The sequence below is a fragment of the Lissotriton helveticus genome, chromosome 3_1, assembly GCF_964261635.1.
Source record: "Lissotriton helveticus chromosome 3_1, aLisHel1.1, whole genome shotgun sequence".
NCBI lineage: Eukaryota > Metazoa > Chordata > Amphibia > Caudata > Salamandridae > Lissotriton > Lissotriton helveticus.
In genome coordinates, this window is record NC_136061.1 from 2,013,726,613 (window position 1) to 2,013,747,786 (window position 21,174).

The window sequence follows — 21,174 nt, forward strand, 5'->3', positions numbered from 1 at the left end:
ACAATCTGGCTTTGTTCCAACGCGCAACCTTACATACAACATTAGAACTGTCTTTGCTGCGTTCCAGCACACGCGCCCGGAGGTGACCGCTGTCGCAATCTTCCTGGACCTGGAGAAAGCATTTGATTCGGTGGAATGGGGATTCCTACATCAGGTTCTGAGCAGGATGGGAGTGGGACAGCTTTTCTTACAGCTTCTGACGGTACTGTACACTTTACCGACGGCTCGTATACCTATAGGCCCGTTGTCATCGGAGCCCATCGTTATAGGTAGGGGCACGAGGCAGGGATGCCCCCTCTCCCCGATACTCTATGCTCTAGCTGCTGTGCTGCTAGCGTGTGTGCTCCGGGAGTACCATAGCCATCACGGCATTCGCTTCCCTACATATAATTTAATTGTTTCCACCTATGCGGACGATATGCTACTCTATGTTAGGGACCCCACTACACATCTCTCTCCGGTTCTGCGAGAACTGGGTTTTTTTGGATCACTCTCCGGCATACAGGTCAACTGGGCTAAGTCTATTATGTACCCTTTGACGCCCTCCACAGAGCAGTTTGAGCTGGAGTATCCACTGCAGTGGACTACCGAGGCGGTTAGATATCTTAGAATATGCCTCCACACAGACTCAGAGATCGTTCTAAGTGAAAACTATGGGTGCGCTATATCTAAAATGGAGGACGACGTAGAGAAATGGATTTCGCTTCCGCTATCACTTTTGGGGCGTATTTCACTAATGAAAATGGTGATACTCCCGTGTTTTCTCTTCTTATTTTGCAATATCTCGATGGTTTTATCTTCCCACTTTTTTCGACGATTACAATCCATACTGGTTCATCTTGCCTGGGCAGGTAAGCAGCCTTGGGTTGCCTGGAATGCCTTGGCCCGACCATATGCAGCCGGGGGCCTGAACGCTCCAGACATGGAACTCTATTATCGCGCTGCGCAGAGTGCTCATGCTTACTCCTGGATGCACGGCCCGCAGGGCGCTCCCCACGTCCGTATTGAATGGACTGTCGCGGATCTGACTCCTTTGCCAGCACTGCTGATGCGATGCCGAGATCACCGTACGGGCTTACTTGATTCCTTAAATTCTGTTATCCATACTTGGCATCACATGATGGAGATTCAGGCGTGCACTTTATTGTATTCCCCGAGGGCGGAGATTGAATGGTGTCATTGGTTAGCGCCATGCAGGGAGAAGGGGGTAATTCTGGCTCTTCATCAACTCGGAATACACAATATGGGCGACCTATTTGTGAAAGGAACGGCGCGTATGTGGGACGACATCAACACCGCTGAGTTGAACCCCACACTGATATCACGTTTTCAGTTCCATAGGGTGCGACACGCTTTGCGGGAGCTCCTAGGCGACACATGGAGGAGCCGGTGAAGGTCGCTTCATTTGACTATGTGGTAGCAGCCAAGTCTCCTTTGAAACTAACGGCTAATCTCTATAGGATAGCCCAAACTGAGAAATACACTGAGTACACAAAGCCGAGACTAACCTGGCAGCATGACTTGGGCACTGAACTGGGTGAGTACCTGTGGCAGTACTGCTGCACTAGCACTAGGAAGATCTCCCTAAATGGGCGCCACAGACTCATCCATTTTAAATTCCTGAACAGGACTTACTATACCCCCGAGAGGCTCCACAGGTACCGCCTGCGTGACTCATCTGAATGCGAGTGTTGCAGAGCCCCACTAGCGGATTTCCTTCATGTAGCTTGGATGTGCCCCGCCGTCTTCTCTTTCTGGCAGGCAATCTACAGGGAAATCAACAAAATAAGTTCTTTAACCCTAGTCCCAGACCCACTGCTGTCCCTCCTGGGATATTCGAAACCCGTACGTCCTGCCCAGAGGAGACTAGTTGACATGGCGTTTCTAATAGCTAAGTGGTGTATTGCCCGTGCCTGGATGAGAGGCCCTCCCCCTACTCTTAATTTATGGAAGAGGGAATTAATATACTACTGTACACAAACTGAATTATAACGTGACATGATGCCCACGAAGAACAGGCCTAAGAATTTTTGGTCCCTAATACTGGATGGCACGTTAATGTCAAAAGCTCAGAACAGGGATAGTGCAGAGGACGGAGACATACAAGACAGTGAGGAAACGACAACAGCGGACGCCCATTACGACAGCACTGACACGACTAATATACCGGGCGGGGCGGAACACTGGGCCACCTCCTTAGTTTAGACGGCTCGCTCTTGAGGCTAAGATGATGGGGGCTGTGCATGTTAGATAGCTTGGTCTTGTCTGCAAATCTTTCTTTATGGCGAAGATGCCTGCCTATTCGTTGATACCATTGTATTGTTGTCATCTTGATACCCTGTCGGGTGTAATCATTCACATGATTGTACTAATTGTTGCTTGTGATTTGCCCACTTATTTCGTTGTACCTTGTTTCTGATCTTTGAAATTGAAATAAACAAATAAAAAAAAAAATAGGCTCACCCTCGCAGGTTGGGCACACTTTGTATGGGGAGGTGTGTGAAAATGCTGGTTGGATGGAACTTTATGTCTCCCTTCTAATTCCAGAATTGAGAAAAATCTCCTATTTTTACTAATGTTTGGAGGCCAATCTGTACAAGAAATGCATTGGTATCCATATAAATCACACAGATTTCAGTCTATCTAAGGTATTTCGCTTTCAGAAATATCTCTGGATCATAGCTTTCCCCGGGGTGCTGGCTGATCCTGTGCCCAAATACTGCAATCACTAATGTCCTCAGAAAAATTTAAATTCAAAGGAAAGTCCTGATGTTTCTATGTAGCATTTTGGAGCTTTTCCTGTCTCAGACCATACAATTACCCACACAAGCATTTTAATGGGAGAGATAAGCCTGCAGCCTAATTCCAGCCTCAGGAATAACATTATTAAGTACTGACCCGGGGTGCACGCAAGAGATAAAAGTATAATCATACTGTCGGGAATGGCAAGTGACCAAGCAAAAGAACCGAGCTGGATTGCAGCAAACCTTGCTCGGGAAACCCGCAGATATTCCTAGCATTAACCCCGTGGCAGTGGAAAGGCTGTAACAATGAAAATAATGTTATGAGATGTAGCAGGAATTGTAAATATTCTACAGAGTATGACCACACTGACTCTATTGAATAAAGCAGGAGACCTGGTTAGTTACACCAACACTCTTACCAGGCTTCGCAGAGATTCATAAGCCTGCAAAAAAGGTCCATCTTTTTGGGAGGCCATCTCAACAAACATTTCTATCACTGAAATATAAGTCAAATCAGAAATGTTGCAAGCTGGTATTGTCGAAAGATGTAGAGCTAAAGGAGGTATATTGGTAATCTAAGTAATACATGCTTACTCTAACTTCTATAGTAGAAAGACACTGGAAAATACAGAAAAGATGATTGCCCGCTGGGAGGAAATAATCTGCAAGCATAAATCATCAGAAATCATTTTAATGGGTGACCTCAATATGCACAGTCTCTTGGATTAATACTAGCACAAGGACAACCTTCCAAGTGAGCCCGAGATTCAACACCTTTCTTCATACTCGAAAACTTGAATCAGATCAGAGTACAGTGATGCAAAGCCAACCGTTCATTAGCTAGCTCCATCCTTTCAATACCTCAACCACAATTAATTGTACGTTTTTGAGCACCAATTTGAGCAAAGCCCTACTGGACTACCAGATTGCCCAGTGGGCAGAAAGCAACCACTCTATGCTGATGGTTCATCTGTCTTTACAAAGAAGGATCTCTGACAGGATATCAGCAATTGATCAAACACAATGTGAGGAGCCTTACAAACTGAATGGTAAAATGGACAACGAAGTATAATCAGTATAGAGGACTGGTCAACTAAACTGCAAACTCAAGTCTGGTCCAACCTGGTTTCTGACTTGCACACCACCCTATTAGGAAATTGCAAATGCAAACACAACAACCCAAATAATCAAACTCTGGACTTCGTGCAGGAGGTTAAAACAGGCACCTACAAACTAAGGGGAGCCACACAGGCAAATAAAAGACTATGAACAATTTTTACCCGGCAAGAGCTGGCAATGGCTACAAAAAGCCACAAACATCGCGTATGGGCCCAAAAGAGACAACTTCAGAGGGCTGAATGGTTGACCTAATATTAAGAAACAAACAGCAGCAATTTTGGTATTATATAGACACTCTATGTCACGGTAAGAGTGAAAGGTGTAATTCGGTATCAGCAGATAAAGAGGTAGCATATGTTGCAACCATGTACACTGATTCACCAGTTAATCAAATGGGACAAGGATAATCTTCATTGACGTGGCACATTGCAATGATGACAAAGGGACCATACTACCCGTAAAGACGGACCATACAACCCATATAGACGGAACATGCACTGACGGACAAACAGGCTGTAATCAAAGTGCTGAAGCAGATTCGAAGAGACAGAACAGCGGGCCCCAATTGCCTTTCTGAGTCCCTATTTGGAGAAGACTCTCCATTTCTGGGTGGTAGTCCTCACCCAATTATACCTTGAGTGCAAAACAAATTAAGATATACCAAACCCATGGTGGGCTTTCCTAATTCAACCGATTCGCAAGATTCATAATCCTTCCATTTTTTAATAGCCTTCTGCCCAACATCTAGGGCCTTAACTGAGGCTAAGCGCTTTTTCCAAGCCTCTGGTTTTCTCGTGGATGGATTTACTAAAGTTCTTTAATTAGCTGATGTTGTTCGCTAATCTGAGAAACTTCTAACTCAATGAGGAATTTAAGAAGGATATTTTATGACCCTAAAAGAATAAAGTCATTGGCTATTAGCTGTGTCATTTCGAGGGTAGTCAGCCATTTTCCATTCCTCAGAAAATCCTTGCAAAATCCTAACGATGTCCATTTTAAAGTAAATTCTGAGGATTGTGTGATCCCTGCTAATGGTAAGATATCAGCGAATAAAGTGGTTGAATTGATTACCGGAATAGAATATCTTTTATAAAGTGCCTGACGTTTTTTGAAAAACCAATGAAGGCACTTTTAGCAAACCTGCTTCGGGGATCGAAAAATAAACAGTGGTGAATCAATTTAGCTTCCCTTACACGTTAGATCCATAAAGCAATTAATAAACAGATCTGACTGAGGTTGAGATTTAAATCGAGACAAATACTGAACAAAGTAAGCATAATAATCATCCCTGAGGTTTGGGAGGGCTAAGCCTCCTTGGTCCTGTTCTTCATACAAAGTGCTAAGTGCAATACGTGGTGATTTTTTTGCCCAAAGAAAAGATGTACACATAGACTCTACTTGGGTAAAGAAAGCGCTTGACAGACAACAAGGAAAGGTTGAAAACAAAAAATTAAAGAGAGGAATAACAGACATTTTAATCAAGGCAACCCAACCTAAAATAGATAGCGATACAGAAAAGGGGGTGGTGATGAACAGAGTGTCTGAATTAAGCAGACCACTCTTACCCAGTCCAAAGATCAGGGCTTGATCCATCACCGTTATTTATCTCACTGCCCCATCCCAGCTCAGAACCTGGCTATATGCAAATTAGTCTGTCCCTGGCCCAGTGCATCATGGGAACAGGGCAGACCAAACTACAAAGCCAATTCTTCACCAGAAAGGAGACAAGCTACCGGGGACCGGTTTCTGGCATTCCAGCCTCTTCGGCCCGGCTTGCTTGAATCCTGATGGAGCAGTGAGAAAGGGACTCATGTCTGAGTATACCCTGCCACACCTATAGTGGCCAAAAACGATACAGAAAAGGGGGTGGTGATGAACAGAGTGTCTGAATTAAGCAGACCACTCTTACCCAGTCCAAAGATCAGGGCTTGATCCATCACCGTTATTTATCTCACTGCCCCATCCCAGCTCAGAACCTGGCTATATGCAAATTAGTCTGTCCCTGGCCCAGTGCATCATGGGAACAGGGCAGACCAAACTACAAAGCCAATTCTTCACCAGAAAGGAGACAAGCTACCGGGGACCGGTTTCTGGCATTTCAGCCTCTTCGGCCCGGCTTGCTTGAATCCTGATGGAGCAGTGAGAAAGGGACTCATGTCTGAGTATACCCTGCCACACCTATAGTGGCCAAAAACGATACAGAAAAGGGGGTGGTGATGAACAGAGTGTCTGAATTAAGCAGACCACTCTTACCCAGTCCAAAGATCAGGGCTTGATCCATCACCGTTATTTATCTCACTGCCCCATCCCAGCTCAGAACCTGGCTATATGCAAATTAGTCTGTCCCTGGCCCAGTGCATCATGGGAACAGGGCAGACCAAACTACAAAGCCAATTCTTCACCAGAAAGGAGACAAGCTACCGGGGACCGGTTTCTGGCATTTCAGCCTCTTCGGCCCGGCTTGCTTGAATCCTGATGGAGCAGTGAGAAAGGGACTCATGTCTGAGTATACCCTGCCACACCTATAGTGGCCAAAAACGATACAGAAAAGGGGGTGGTGATGAACAGAGTGTCTGAATTAAGCAGACCACTCTTACCCAGTCCAAAGATCAGGGCTTGATCCATCACCGTTATTTATCTCACTGCCCCATCCCAGCTCAGAACCTGGCTATATGCAAATTAGTCTGTCCCTGGCCCAGTGCATCATGGGAACAGGGCAGACCAAACTACAAAGCCAATTCTTCACCAGAAAGGAGACAAGCTACCGGGGACCGGTTTCTGGCATTTCAGCCTCTTCGGCCCGGCTTGCTTGAATCCTGATGGAGCAGTGAGAAAGGGACTCATGTCTGAGTATACCCTGCCACACCTATAGTGGCCAAAAACGATACAGAAAAGGGGGTGGTGATGAACAGAGTGTCTGAATTAAGCAGACCACTCTTACCCAGTCCAAAGATCAGGGCTTGATCCATCACCGTTATTTATCTCACTGCCCCATCCCAGCTCAGAACCTGGCTATATGCAAATTAGTCTGTCCCTGGCCCAGTGCATCATGGGAACAGGGCAGACCAAACTACAAAGCCAATTCTTCACCAGAAAGGAGACAAGCTACCGGGGACCGGTTTCTGGCATTTCAGCCTCTTCGGCCCGGCTTGCTTGAATCCTGATGGAGCAGTGAGAAAGGGACTCATGTCTGAGTATACCCTGCCACACCTATAGTGGCCAAAAACGATACAGAAAAGGGGGTGGTGATGAACAGAGTGTCTGAATTAAGCAGACCACTCTTACCCAGTCCAAAGATCAGGGCTTGATCCATCACCGTTATTTATCTCACTGCCCCATCCCAGCTCAGAACCTGGCTATATGCAAATTAGTCTGTCCCTGGCCCAGTGCATCATGGGAACAGGGCAGACCAAACTACAAAGCCAATTCTTCACCAGAAAGGAGACAAGCTACCGGGGACCGGTTTCTGGCATTTCAGTCTCTTCGGCCCGGCTTGCTTGAATCCTGATGGAGCAGTGAGAAAGGGACTCATGTCTGAGTATACCCTGTCACACCTATAGTGGCCAAAAACGATACAGAAAAGGGGGTGGTGATGAACAGAGTGTCTGAATTAAGCAGACCACTCTTACCCAGTCCAAAGATCAGGGCTTGATCCATCACCGTTATTTATCTCACTGCCCCATCCCAGCTCAGAACCTGGCTATATGCAAATTAGTCTGTCCCTGGCCCAGTGCATCATGGGAACAGGGCAGACCAAACTACAAAGCCAATTCTTCACCAGAAAGGAGACAAGCTACCGGGGACCGGTTTCTGGCATTTCAGCCTCTTCGGCCCGGCTTGCTTGAATCCTGATGGAGCAGTGAGAAAGGGACTCATGTCTGAGTATACCCTGCCACACCTATAGTGGCCAAAAACGATACAGAAAAGGGGGTGGTGATGAACAGAGTGTCTGAATTAAGCAGACCACTCTTACCCAGTCCAAAGATCAGGGCTTGATCCATCACCGTTATTTATCTCACTGCCCCATCCCAGCTCAGAACCTGGCTATATGCAAATTAGTCTGTCCCTGGCCCAGTGCATCATGGGAACAGGGCAGACCAAACTACAAAGCCAATTCTTCACCAGAAAGGAGACAAGCTACCGGGGACCGGTTTCTGGCATTTCAGCCTCTTCGGCCCGGCTTGCTTGAATCCTGATGGAGCAGTGAGAAAGGGACTCATGTCTGAGTATACCCTGCCACACCTGAAGTGGCCAAAAACGATACAGAAAAGGGGGTGGTGATGAACAGAGTGTCTGAATTAAGCAGACCACTCTTACCCAGTCCAAAGATCAGGGCTTGATCCATCACCGTTATTTATCTCACTGGGTGAGAGTACTCTGCTTAATTCAGAGACTCTGTCCATCACCACCCCTTGTTGTAAATTATTTTGTCCACCCTAAGCGTGGAAGGGTATACTCAGATGTGAGTCCCTTGCTCATTGCACCATCAGGATTCAAGCAAGCCGGGCCGAAGACGCCTGAAATGGCAGAAACCGGTCCCCGGAAGCTTGTTTCCTTCCCAGTGTAAGAATTGGCTTTTGTAGTCTGGTCTGCCCTGTTCCCATGATGCACTGGGCCAGGGACAGACTAATTTGCATACAGCCAGGTTCTGAAACTGGGATGGTGCAATGAGCTAAAAAACGGTGTTGGATCTAGCCCTGATCTCTTGACTGGGTGAGAGTACTCTGCTTAATTCAGAGACTCTGTCCATCACCACCCCTTGTTGTAAATTATTTTGTCCACCCTAAGCGTGGAAGGGTATACTCAGATGTGAGTCCCTTGCTCATTGCACCATCAGGATTCAAGCAAGCCGGGCCGAAGACGCCTGAAATGGCAGAAACCGGTCCCCGGAAGCTTGTTTCCTTCCCAGTGTAAGAATTGGCTTTTGTAGTCTGGTCTGCCCTGTTCCCATGATGCACTGGGCCAGGGACAGACTAATTTGCATACAGCCAGGTTCTGAAACTGGGATGGTGCAATGAGCTAAAAAACGGTGTTGGATCTAGCCCTGATCTCTTGACTGGGTGAGAGTACTCTGCTTAATTCAGAGACTCTGTCCATCACCACCCCTTGTTGTAAATTAAAATAGATAGCGGCAAAGAGTTCCAACGTGCAAACAAGGCCTGAATTTTCCGCAAAAGCGGCAGAAAACTAAGATGATACAGATCGGAAACTCTTTCAGAAAAAAAACCTCCCAAATATCTTTTAGGAAGGGTATTGACACCAGGAAGGATATCGGGGTGTAGATCCAGACCTACACCCCGCATTGTAAAATTTCAGTCTTCTTTTTATTAATGCGATACCCCCCAAGCGCGTCAAAGTCTTCAAAAACCTGAAAAACGTTGGCCTGAACCTCTATTTCTGGCTTGATTATAAGCATAACGTCGTCTGCGTATAATTTCGATTTCGCCATAAAAGGGATAGGGGGACGGATATCAGAGCAGTTTCTTATAGCTATCGCCAGTGGTTCGATGAAAAAAGCGAACAAAACCGGGCACAGAGGGCACCCTTGCCTTTAATATAGACTCTCAATGTAAGGCTATTTATGAACTGCAATTGTTTTCTTAATACTTAGAAGACCTAACATTTTAATGGTATGTTTTATTATTGAGAGTGTTCCCTTTTGTCTATGCAATGATTTTAAGTAATCACACAATGAATTTAAAGTATTCATTCATACCCACACAAGTGGAGTACTGTTTATATCGGGAGTAGCGTGGGAATGGTGTTTGGTTTTTCCCACAGGTTCCAGAGCTTGACCTCAAAGATGTGGGGAAAATCTGTGTTTTTAGCAAAGTTTGATTTTTGTAGGACATTCTGGGTAAAAATGAGTAGTGGGAACCAGGCAAGGCACTCCACTCCGGAGTCAGCTAGGAGTCTACTTTTCAGAAATGTCTGGTGCTTGTAGGTTTCCATCAGTGTCAGTTGATCCCAGTCTCAAATACCAAAGCTATTCACAGCCCCAGAATGAGTCAATTTTAAAGGCTGAGGGCCTAATTTATGAGGTTTTGACGTAGGGCAGCGCCGCAAGGAATCTTGCTGCGCTGCTTTACGTCAAAATAAAAGGGCAGGAATGCACTGTATCTATGTGATACTACGCATTCCTGTCCATTTACCCTGCACCAGTGCACAATGCACTGCCGTACACCAATGCTGGCACCCTTGCACCATGGTGCAAGGGTGCCTGCATCGCGGGGTTGATTGATGTTGTGCAGGAAGTGACACCTTCCTACACAAAATAATCAATTCAGGTGATTTCCTTTTTCTATGTAAGTTACAGAATGCAGCAAACATACAAAAAGGAAAGCACTGGGAGAAATTAAAACATTTCTCCTTGTTGCGCCTCCCTAACGCCACCCCTGTGGTGGCTTCAGGTTATGACGCTTTGCCAGGTTTACGATTTCTCGTAAATCTGGGAATGTGCCAAGTTCCATGGGTGTTGTGTGGGAACACCCACAGCAGCACCCATGGAACTCACCTTTCATGTAGTTTCCTGCTTGAAAGAGGCACATATTTATAAGGCCATGAAAAGCCACGCAAAGTGGTTTTACGTGGCCTTATAAATGTGCTGTGGCATATTGCGCTACCGGAGTGTAAAACAATTAACATTCCGGTGTTGCAAAAGTGCCAGTAGGGCCTCATGAATGAGACCCAAAATATATATGGCTCAAAATTGTATTTTAGGGTGTTTCCAGTCTTTAGGGATAGGTCCAATCATGCAAATGTGTAGTATCGCTATTATTGGACAAAGGGTTGAATGCTGGGTGGTACGATGTTTGGTGATCCTCACAGTCCTGAGAAATTTCTTTCATTGGACTGTGAGGAAAACCTGTGCATTTAGACAAAATGTTGTGCCTTATTTACAAGGAATTAACGCAGCACAGTGCAACAAGCTATTTGGCTGCTCCGCGCTGTGTAAATTCAAAAGCAAAGGGATGCATCATATCTATAATGTTGTGACATAACCCCTTACCTCCCTCTGCAGGGGTGCACAATTAGATGCCATGCGCCGATGAAGGCAACCTTGCACCATGGTGCAAAGGTGTCTATGTCACTGGGATGTTTGTTTTTGCGCACGATGTGGACACCGGGGACGAGAGAGAAAAGGTCTGAGAACTGTCACAGTAACTGGCGACAGTCCTCGCATTGTTCGGGGGTGAGGGAGGAGGAGAGGCTCACTCCCTCTACGGAGTCATCTTTTTCCTTCGCACACAGGAGATCGGAGAGAGGCTCCGTGTCCTCTTCCGCTCCGTCGTCGGTGGCGAGGAGCAAACTCAACTCGGACCGCACGAAGTGGGGTTTGAGGCGGTTCACATGGAGGACCCTCAAAGGGTTCCTGGGGGACTGCAGATCTATGAGATAGGTAACTTGGCTCTTGCATGCCACCACTTTGAAGGGCCCGGTCCACTTGTCCTGAAGGGCACAAGGTTCCATCGGGCCATCACCCAAACCTACTGGCCGGGCTAAAACTCAACCAGAGTGGCATTCTGGTCATACCAACGTTTCATTTCTTCTTGGCTCGCAGCGAGGTTGGCCTCGGCAAGCTCCCGGAACCTCCGAGTCTGGCTCCGGAGGGCCAGAATGTATCGAAACACATCTGGGGGTGGATCCTGGGGTGCCGCTTCCCAACCTTCCTTGACCAGGCTGAGGGGTCCCGGACGGGGTGCCCATAGAGCAGCTCGAATGGGCTGAACCCCAAGGATTTCTGGGGGACCTCCCGGTAGGTGGACAGGAGGCAGGGTAGGAGGATGTCCCACTTGCGCCTCAGGGGCTCCTCGAGACCCATGATCATTCCCTTGAGGGTACTGTTGAATTGCTCAACCAGGCCGTTACCTTGGGGGTGGTATGGGGTGGTGAACTTGTACGTCACCCCACACTGTTGCCACAGGGACTTCATGTATTTGGAGATAAAGTTCTTCCCTCGGTCGCTCACCACTTCTCGCGGGAATCCCACCCGGGAGAAGATCCCCATGAGGGCCCGCCCCACTACAGGGGCCGTCACCGTTCGGAGGGGAATGGCCTCGGGGTACCGGGTGGCATGATCCATCAGGACGAGGATGAACCGGTGGCCTAAGGAGGCCCGGGGGTCTAGAGGCCCCACGATGTCTATTCCCACCCGTTCAAAGGGGGTACTGACAACGGGGAAGGGCTGGAGCGTGGCCTTGCGCTTCCCTACGCTCTTCCCGCTGGCCTGGCACGTGGGGCAGGACTTGCATTGGTCTCCACATCGGCGCGCATACGGGGCCAATAGAAATCAGTGACTAGACGGTGATAGGTTTTGTCTTGTCCCAGGTGTCCCGCCAGGGGCACATCATGGGCCAGGTTCAGGAGGAAGCCGCGGAAACGTAGGGGTACCACCAGCACCCAGGCTAACCCTAGTTCGGCGGACTTCTGTTCACTATATGAAAGGCCGTTTTCCCAAAAGACAAAGTGGGAGCCGGACTGGTCACCGGCAGCCTGGGCGGCGGCCTGCTGCCGCGGTCCGACTAGAGAAGGACAGGAGGTCTGTTCCCGGCAGAATTCCTCTCGGGAAGGTCCTCCTTCCTGGCACCACTGGGCTAACTCAGGGAGGTTGTCCAAGTCTGGGGTCTGTTCGACGGGCGTGCCTAGGGGACCTGCGTCTGGGTCAATTTCTTCGCCGGGGGTAGTTCGAGGGACTCGGGTAGCTCGCTGCCCTCCGGGTCGTCAGAGAGCGGGCTAGAGGTTTCTGGTTCCACCCCCCAGGGGCGGACATTCTGGCGGTCATGGCTCGTGTGCTTACGCAGGCCCATTCGGGCAGGCCCACTATCTCTAGGTGAGTTCTTCGCTCCACCTGCTTCCACGGGGAGCTCTCCAGATCGTTGCCCAGGAGACAGTCCACGGGCATGTCGGTGCGGACTGCCACCCGTAAGTCACCGGAGACTCCCTCCCATTCGAACGGGACCTGAGCTATTCAGCAGGTGCGGACGGAATTGTCGGCTGAGATCACCCTGCAGGAGGCGTGGGGTATAATTTGGTCTTCTGTGACCAGGTGACAGCGCAGTGCGGTGATGCTGGCTCCTGTGTCTCGGAGGGCCCCTATGCGTTGCCCGTTGACGGTCCCCTGTTGTCGGTACTTCTCAGTGTTGTCGGGCAGGGGGGCTCCTGGGACCATTTCCCTATCCCCAAGGGAGACTAATGACATGGCTGCCGGCTCCCACCCCTCTGTGTCCTCTATCTCTTCCTCTTCTAGGGCGACTGTGGCCGTCTGGCGCGCGGGGGGACTCGCAGCAGCGGGTTTCTGGTTAATGGGGCAATGGGGATCACTGGCATAATGCCCTGGTTGCTGACATCTGTAGCAGGCTGTGCTGATTCGGGGTCCCTGCCTACCTGAGAGGGCCTTGTTCTGGTCACGGGAGGGAAACTTCCGGACTGGTTTCGGGGGGGGGCTACGCTGGGGCGCGGACTGGGACACACGCTACCTCAATTGACTTCCCCCTCCTCTTTGGCGGGAGGATCCTTGTTCACTTCAGCCGTATTCTCCTAAGGGCCCCCGAGGTACTCGGGTGGTCACCCAACGATCCGCCTCGACAGCAAGCTTCCGGGGGTCTGCCAATTTGCTGTCCAGAAGGTGCTGTCTTAGTTCCACAAAGCAGTTTGTGGATAGGTGTTCATAGGCAATGAGGTTGATTAGTCCTTCAAAGGTGGTCACCTTGCTGCCCTTCATCCACCCTTCCAGGGCCCGGCTGTAGAAATTCACGTATTCTACCCATGTGGTGCCGGGGAGCTTTTTGCAGTCTCGGAACCGCTGTCGATACATCTCTGGAGTGAGCCCATATCGGGATAGCAGAGCGTCCTTCAGATGGGTGTAAGAATTCATGACGGCGGAGGGCAGGTCCAGCATGGTATCTCTTCCCTCACTGAGGAAGCACCCCCACAATCCGGCCCCCCAATCTTTCTCGGGCACCCGGTGGGAGGTCATGGCGACCTCGTACGCTTTGAACCACTGCTGGATGTCGTCCTCCTTGTAGTACTCTTTCACCACATCCTTGGGGGTGTGTACTTTGGCCTCCACCGGGGAAGGGGCTTCCTGGTTCCCCGGGGGTCGGTTCTCTTCACTTCTGGCTTTTAGTTCAAGTTCCTTTAAGCCGCGCTCATGCTCAAGCTGGAGTTTCTTTCCCTCATGCTCCCTCTGGAGCTTCTTCCCTTCTATTTCCCCTTACACCCATAATTGTTCGACGGCCAACTTCTTCTCGGCCAGCTTGAGCTCTCCTTCTATCTTCAGGTGCGCTAGCTCTAGCTCGTGGATTTGGGTTCGCTCTCGGTCTGTCAGCTCCTCTTGTGACAGACCACTTTCCGTGCTGGGACTCCGTGCCAGGGAGTCGTTTCTCTCACCTTCCTGGGTGCTGGGTTTGGTCTGCGGCTCTCCCTCTCCGCCGTCTTCTTCTGGTGGGGGAGGGTGGCCCTGGAGTCTACCTAGGCTGTCAGGGCTTTCTGGAAGTCTTCTTTGGTGCTCAAACCAGTGGTAGCGATGTGAAGGTCTTTGCAGAATTGTTTCAGTTCTCTGTGGGTATAATCCTCCAAAAGGTCCTTTTGGAAGGTGGTCTTCTCCATTGTTCCGGTGGAACTCATTATTTTTCTTTTTGTCGTTCTTGTGTTCTTCGTCCAGGTAGTGTGTTAATCGTAGGCTGTACAATCTCTAGGCGTAGACTCTTATCCCGTCGCTTGCCACCAATGTTAGAGGGGCGATCCCCGCGGGTCAGGATATGCTCTCCTGACCACTCCGTGACCCACCCCTCCCAAGGATACTGCCGAGTCTGGACGTGAGGTCCTCGCCAGGGAGGACTTAGGGTCTAGGATCGTACACACTGAACGCACACCACACTTATGAACGGACACCACACCGTGGGTTTCAATAAGCAAGTTCTTTATCACACAGTAGAATTGAGGCGAAATGGAAGCGGGGCAGTCTCAGTATTAGGCCAGTACGAAGCGTACCCTGTGCACAGCTCTCAATTCTCGAGCCGGGGGATACGGAAGATGGAAGTCGTACAGGCTGCTCCACTCACTGCTTCTTGAACCAGGTCGTGTAGGTAGTGTCGATGGTCCAGCCGGACCAGAGTACTCCTCGAGCCGCGACGAGGTCAGCAGGGCTCGATCTGGAAGTTCTTGAGGAGCCGCGACAGCGTCAGCAGGGCTCAGGGTGTTCAACGAATGTCCTTAGAGGTCAAGGATGAGCCGCGACGAGGTCAGCAGGGCTCCGAGGTTCCAGTTCGGTCTTCATGAGGATGAGCTGCGACAGCGTCAGCAGGGCTCAGGGTGTTCAACGAATGTCCTTAGAGTTCAAGGATGAGACGCAACGAGGTCAGCAGGGCTCCGAGGTTCCAGTTCCTCCTTCACGAGGATGAGCCGCGACAGCATCAGCAGGGCTCCGAGGTTCCAGTTTCTTCTTCACGAGGATGTGCCGCGATCAGATCAGCAGGGCTCTCTTATCCAAGATACAACTGCCCGCTAGTTCTTGGGCGGGCCTTGATATAGCGCAGTGGCCCTTTGATGTCCGGACCCTCGCAGGCGGAGATCTCATGCCTCGGGGCTGGGCATCGGAAAGTTCTGTCGGCTGGCCCTTTGATCCTTTGATCCTTTAGAAGATGCGTCCGGGAATTCCCTGACGCCCAGCAGGGTCTGGAGCCAGCTCTTGGGGAGGCCAGAGGTGCGATCGAAACCAGCCCACAGGAGAAGGCCAGAGGTGTGAGAGAAACCAGTCTCCCAGGGGAGGCCGGAGGTGCAATCGAAACTCCTTAGTCTTATCTCACTCGGGGGGGCCCTCTACCCCCCAGCCGGGCATGGCGCATCTGAAGCCTAAGTTTCGCTGGGGCCGGGGTCAGGCAAGGCCTAGGGAGTCAGGGGCCTTGGGAAGGGTAATGGCGGCTGGTGGCCCTGTGGGGTGATGCAGGTTCTGGGCACCCGGTGCCGGGAAGGGGGATGGCAGAATGCGGGGATGGTCGTCCGTTGGTAGGGTCGTGTAGGGAGCGGGGCGGACAGGGGACGGGACGACCAGGGGTTTCTGGGTGCAGGGCTAGGCTAACGGGGTGCTGAGGAACGGGGAGAACCACGCCACGAGGCCAGGTCCAACACTAACAAACAACCTTTTGGAAAAGCCCCACTGACAGGGACAATTTAAAAAACAACGGTGTCAGGCTCTAGGAGTGTATAAATTGCGACTGGGGTGACAAAATAATTAAACTATGGTGTGACCTACATCAGGGATAAACGAGAAAGCTGCTAGCAGAAGGCTGAACCCGAGACTGAAGGGCCTTCCACCTAATCACATGACAGGAATCAGCGCAATTGACACTTCAGCACCACCAACAACACTCTCAGACCAGTGCTGAATCTTCCCCACCAATAGATGCTTCTAACAAGTATGTCCAAGAAGCATCCTTCAGGGCTGTATGAAGTGTATGAGATCATACGTGAAATAAAGGACAAACCCAGCAATAAACGCTACAAATCCAGACATTGAGTTGTAACACTAATAAAATAAGTGTGTGATTTGTAGACTCTTGACCATGATCCTAATACTGTTCTTGTTCGAACGTGGATTGTAGTAAGAAATTGTCTTACACCAATACAGCCTTCCATACTGAAGAGTTTAGAAAAACCAGAGGAAAACTTTGCACGGGTACTATATAAGAATATATTACTTCAATAGACATTCCTCTCTCTATGTAGACTAAACATTATCTTCCTCAAGAAATGCCCCTGCACTTCTGTTTCTGTCGGAAGAGACTCTAGAGACAAAGCCAGAAGGAGCAGAAATCAGACACAGAAGAATTCACCCAACTTCCACTCAATACAATTGGAGCAATGCGGCTAACAACTGTAGGTGCATCACAGACCTCATTGTACAAGCTACAAGACAAGTAACTGGGCAACCAGCACAGGCAGCAGTAGGACAATACCTCACACAGCAGAGATTGCTGAAAATACACAGTTCTGAACGTGAATAAGAGGGGTGTTGGCTTACCACCAGGGAACTTAGAGTGCTGAAGACCTATGCAGTCAGAACAACATTAGGAACTGAAGGCAATGCCGGTTATGGTTTTATATAGGAAGATTGAGTTGAATACAGAGGCAGTGATACTTTGTGTACATGATGAAAGCATAACACACATGTGAGACAACGCTAACTGCAGAAAATGGACACGCTAACCATGCCACTGGTGGGCTTTCAAGGCACAACTGGAAATGGAAAATGTCAGTGGGCATATTGAAGGTTTGACCAGGTTATCATTGCCCTGGAATTGCTTCAAACTGCACAGGCAAATTCTGTGGAGCAAGTAACGCGATCATTAGACTTATGTCCAAATGTCCAAACTGCGTTCTGCACCAAATGCTTTGCTGCACAGGGATATGAGTCTGGGTGGGAGCTATTACAGAGAGGACCAATGTGGGCAGAGGGATTAGGGGACATAGAAAAACAATGGTGGGCATGTTTACTGGAAATAAGCAGAAAAGATGTTGTTAGCTACAAGGAATGTTTTTTGTAGGAAGTTATTTTTCTAACTCAGCAACATTTAAAGGCATCTTTATTAAGCATTCGCCTTCTGTACTCCAGCACAGTTATTTCTGGGGGTGCTGCAGCCCCTCCGCACCCCTACATCCAGCACCTACGTTTATTATAGATGACATGTGATGCACCCAGTCACCTATTTTGCGTTCTGATGTCACGTTGCCTGCTGCCATAGCCAGCTGTCGAGGGGAAAGGCTGGTCAGGTCACAGAGCATACAATAATTACATTTGTTTGAAAAACAAAAAAAACCTGAAACATTGCTTTTCTATCTTCTGTACGTTTTTTTATCTATACATGACAAGCAGATAGGAAATATGTATGGCATTATGTTTGGTATCCTTTGATATCCCACGAGATATTTTGGGGGAAAAAGCTGAACTTCATTTCATATAAAGCTCCTCTGAAATCTAAATACGTTTTAGAGATAACTTTTAAAGAGCAGGGCTTATTCTCAAAAAACAATCGAATGTATGACAATGGATGCCATGTGTTCTATATAGCACACAATTCATGAGTCTTAACTTTAAAAGTAAAGTGAGTTTACACACTTTTAGTGAAAAAGGTTTTCCTGCGCATATCTTGAAGAATTCTTCTGCAAAAAAAACATGCACCAACGGCAGCAATATTAAATTACATTTCATGCTAACCGGTAACCATTCTCTTTTATATGCACCAACCTGTATGTCTTTCATCACTCTACCTAATGTGTCTGTTATTGTTGCCCACTTCAGAAGGCCTGATGTTTGTAAACATGCTCTACCATCAGAAAGACCATAACCTTCAGGATTGCACTGATCAGGAGTGTTGGTTCGATAATCATTATCTGTATCAGGCAGCCGACACTGCTGTAAGGTGATACAAATAGCAGGGTGTGCACCGTAGATAGTGCCTCGGGCAGAGGAGATATGCCCCTAATCATTTATAGAATCCGAATCCCATGCCTGTCACCAAAGCTCATCACAGTGTCAGCAGTGCTCCATTATCTGGCCTGTCCCAGCCACAAGGCTGGCAGGTTGTAGGCCAGAATATCGTTGACAAAAATTTCACCTGTCTTAAATAATGTCTCACTGGGTGTAGATTTTTTATTAATATCTCCAATGGACAATATTTTTGTAAACCATATTTAGGGCAAATATTTTGTCAAACTATATCAGGAAAGGCCCGTGCAGGTAGAGCGGTAGGCGTGGTCGGGGTGTTTAACTCGACAGACGACGACGGGGGACAATTAAATAAATATTTAATTTTCCCACGTCATCGTCTGTCGAGCCATCCCCGCCCGCCCCAACGCTCTTACCTGGACGGGCTTCTCCTTAGTCCAGGATATGGGTGTACTATACATCTTCGGTCACACCCCCAAACTGTCCAGAGATTATCTATAGGGACATGAGATAGGTATGACATGGTTTCCTCTGAAGCTGGTCCTAGCAATGCACCTGTTGTATGAATTATCTTCTGAGGATACAGGAAGAGGTGGATGGTTTATTTCTGCTGTTGCCGTTACCTTGATCCCTACTACGATGCAAGTTCAATCTTTTTCTCTGTCTATACTTGGACATATTTCAAGCTTGACTAAACTTACATATATTTATAGATCTGCAATTTGCTAAAATTTCCATAGCTCTGCCTGTTTATTAACTGGTTCATCCACCTATGTTCATGGATGCCTTACAGTCTTTCTCATGAGTGTTGTGCATGTGTGGCGATCTTTCAGCAATAATGCATTTTGAGATGCAGAGTAGACAGACTAACGTAGCTTCCCCAGGCTACAAATAATGTGTCAAGAATTTGTATTACAAATTATACTGTAGTTTTGTAAGAATGTTGGAGAAAAGCAAAGTTTAGTGTTATTTACAGGCTACAAGCTGGTTGTCAGTCACTTTATGATAATCTGATTTGAAGACATACCTGACAATTCAGCTAGACAAATCCATTAAAATAATCGCAGCCTCAATGCTGTGACCTTTTAAAGTGTCATTTATTTTCGAAGCCTGGGCATGGACTGGTGACTTTGATTTGTGCTGTGTGCAGGGAGGCGGAGAGAATCCAATCTGCGCTTTATCGCTAACTGTGCAGGCGGTTCAACCTTCACTCAAAAAGGACATCAACTTATATCTGCTCTGCTTGTCGTTCAAGGTGCAATGACATCTAATTCATGATGTGCCAGACTTTCCACAACTCCTCCTGTCAGGAACCATATCTTCTCATTAGGTGTTTTTCAGATTACCATGCAGCAAAGCACACCTTGGCAACCCTAGAAAAGATGAAATTCCACATCTTCCTGGGAAGGACGGCATTTTCTCTGATCCCTTCGGTCAATGTGACAGAAGCAGAGAGAAGGAATCAGATAACTGACTAAATTTAATGGGAAGTGTGACATCGTTCACATTAATCAGATTTTATTTTTTCAAAACCGGCATTTGATTCTGCAAGCTGCTTTTTCCGTCCACGTAGGACGCCTATTTAATTGCTCTGAATGTTGATCAGGCCTATGTGAGGCTCCTTGCCAGTTACCGGAGAAGTTCTCCGTGTCCTTTTGTAAATGTATGGAATGATCAAGCGAAACCTTTTATTGTTTATTTATGCATTCTCCGGCAACCACCTGCCTGTCAACAAGTATCAATCTTGTCCATGGAGAACATATAGAAGAAAATATGTCACAATGTATGCAGTATGCCAGATAGTACCTGGACTAGAGCTTTGCATTGTTACTTACAATTATGAGTGAGGGAATCACCCAGCGTGTACATGTTAAGAACATCTCCCTCAAAAATGAAGCGAATCCTCCCTCACTTTAGGCAACAATCATCAGATGCCTGCGGAGTGAGCCTTTACTCTGGTCCAGAGTTAGGCAAGTGCATGATGTGCAGCGGTATAGGATCCTGCAACATCCCACCAGGAGATGTTCCCTTCCACACTGTGGGCAATGGATGCAAACGAGGCCCTGTTCACCCCCCTGAGCCGTGCCTGGAAATAATGAAGTGTGAGCAGCCGCGGTGCGTCCATTGGGGCATAGGGGCGTAGCCCCACCAGCCACATGGACCCGCATCGCGGCCGCAATCCTTACAATAAATTACTCTGTACAAGTCTTGTACAGAGTAATTTATTGTAAGGATTGCGAGTCAGCCGCCGGGACACACCCGGCAATTTCGGAATGTGCAGGGGGGGTGGCGCCTGCTGCAGCTTGAGTGACAGTACACTCAGGCTGCAGCAGACAGACCATAGTGCGCAAGCGCAAGTTGGGTGCCAACTTTCCCAAGCATGCACACTACAGTACCCCAGTGGGACCCAGGGGTACTTCTCAGCCTGCCGTAGCCCGGGTTTACAAGGGGCGACAGGGCGAGCAGCAAATGTGCCCCCCTAGCCAATCCTGGCACTGCATGCAGCGCCAGGATTGGCTGGTCCACCGTGCAGCATCCATCATTGGATGCTGCGCGTGGGGGTGGCACACACTGCCTCAGCCACAAGTTAATGGCCAATCACTGAATCACTGCATGGCTTCACGCAGTGAAGCCATGCAGTGATTGGCCATTTCACCGCTGGGAAGCGTGCGTCTGGGAAGCGGGAAGCCCCTTCTCTCTGTGGCATCGCCTTTGCCTCTTGCTGTGCTCGGCTGGGAGCCCCGCTCTGTGGCCTCTCCTCTTCTCGTTCAAGGACTTCACGGAGAGCCGGTCGAAGAGCCACCTGATCGACCGCAAGGAAGGTAAGGAAGCGGCGAGTACTTTACTGTCGCGGGTGTTGGAACT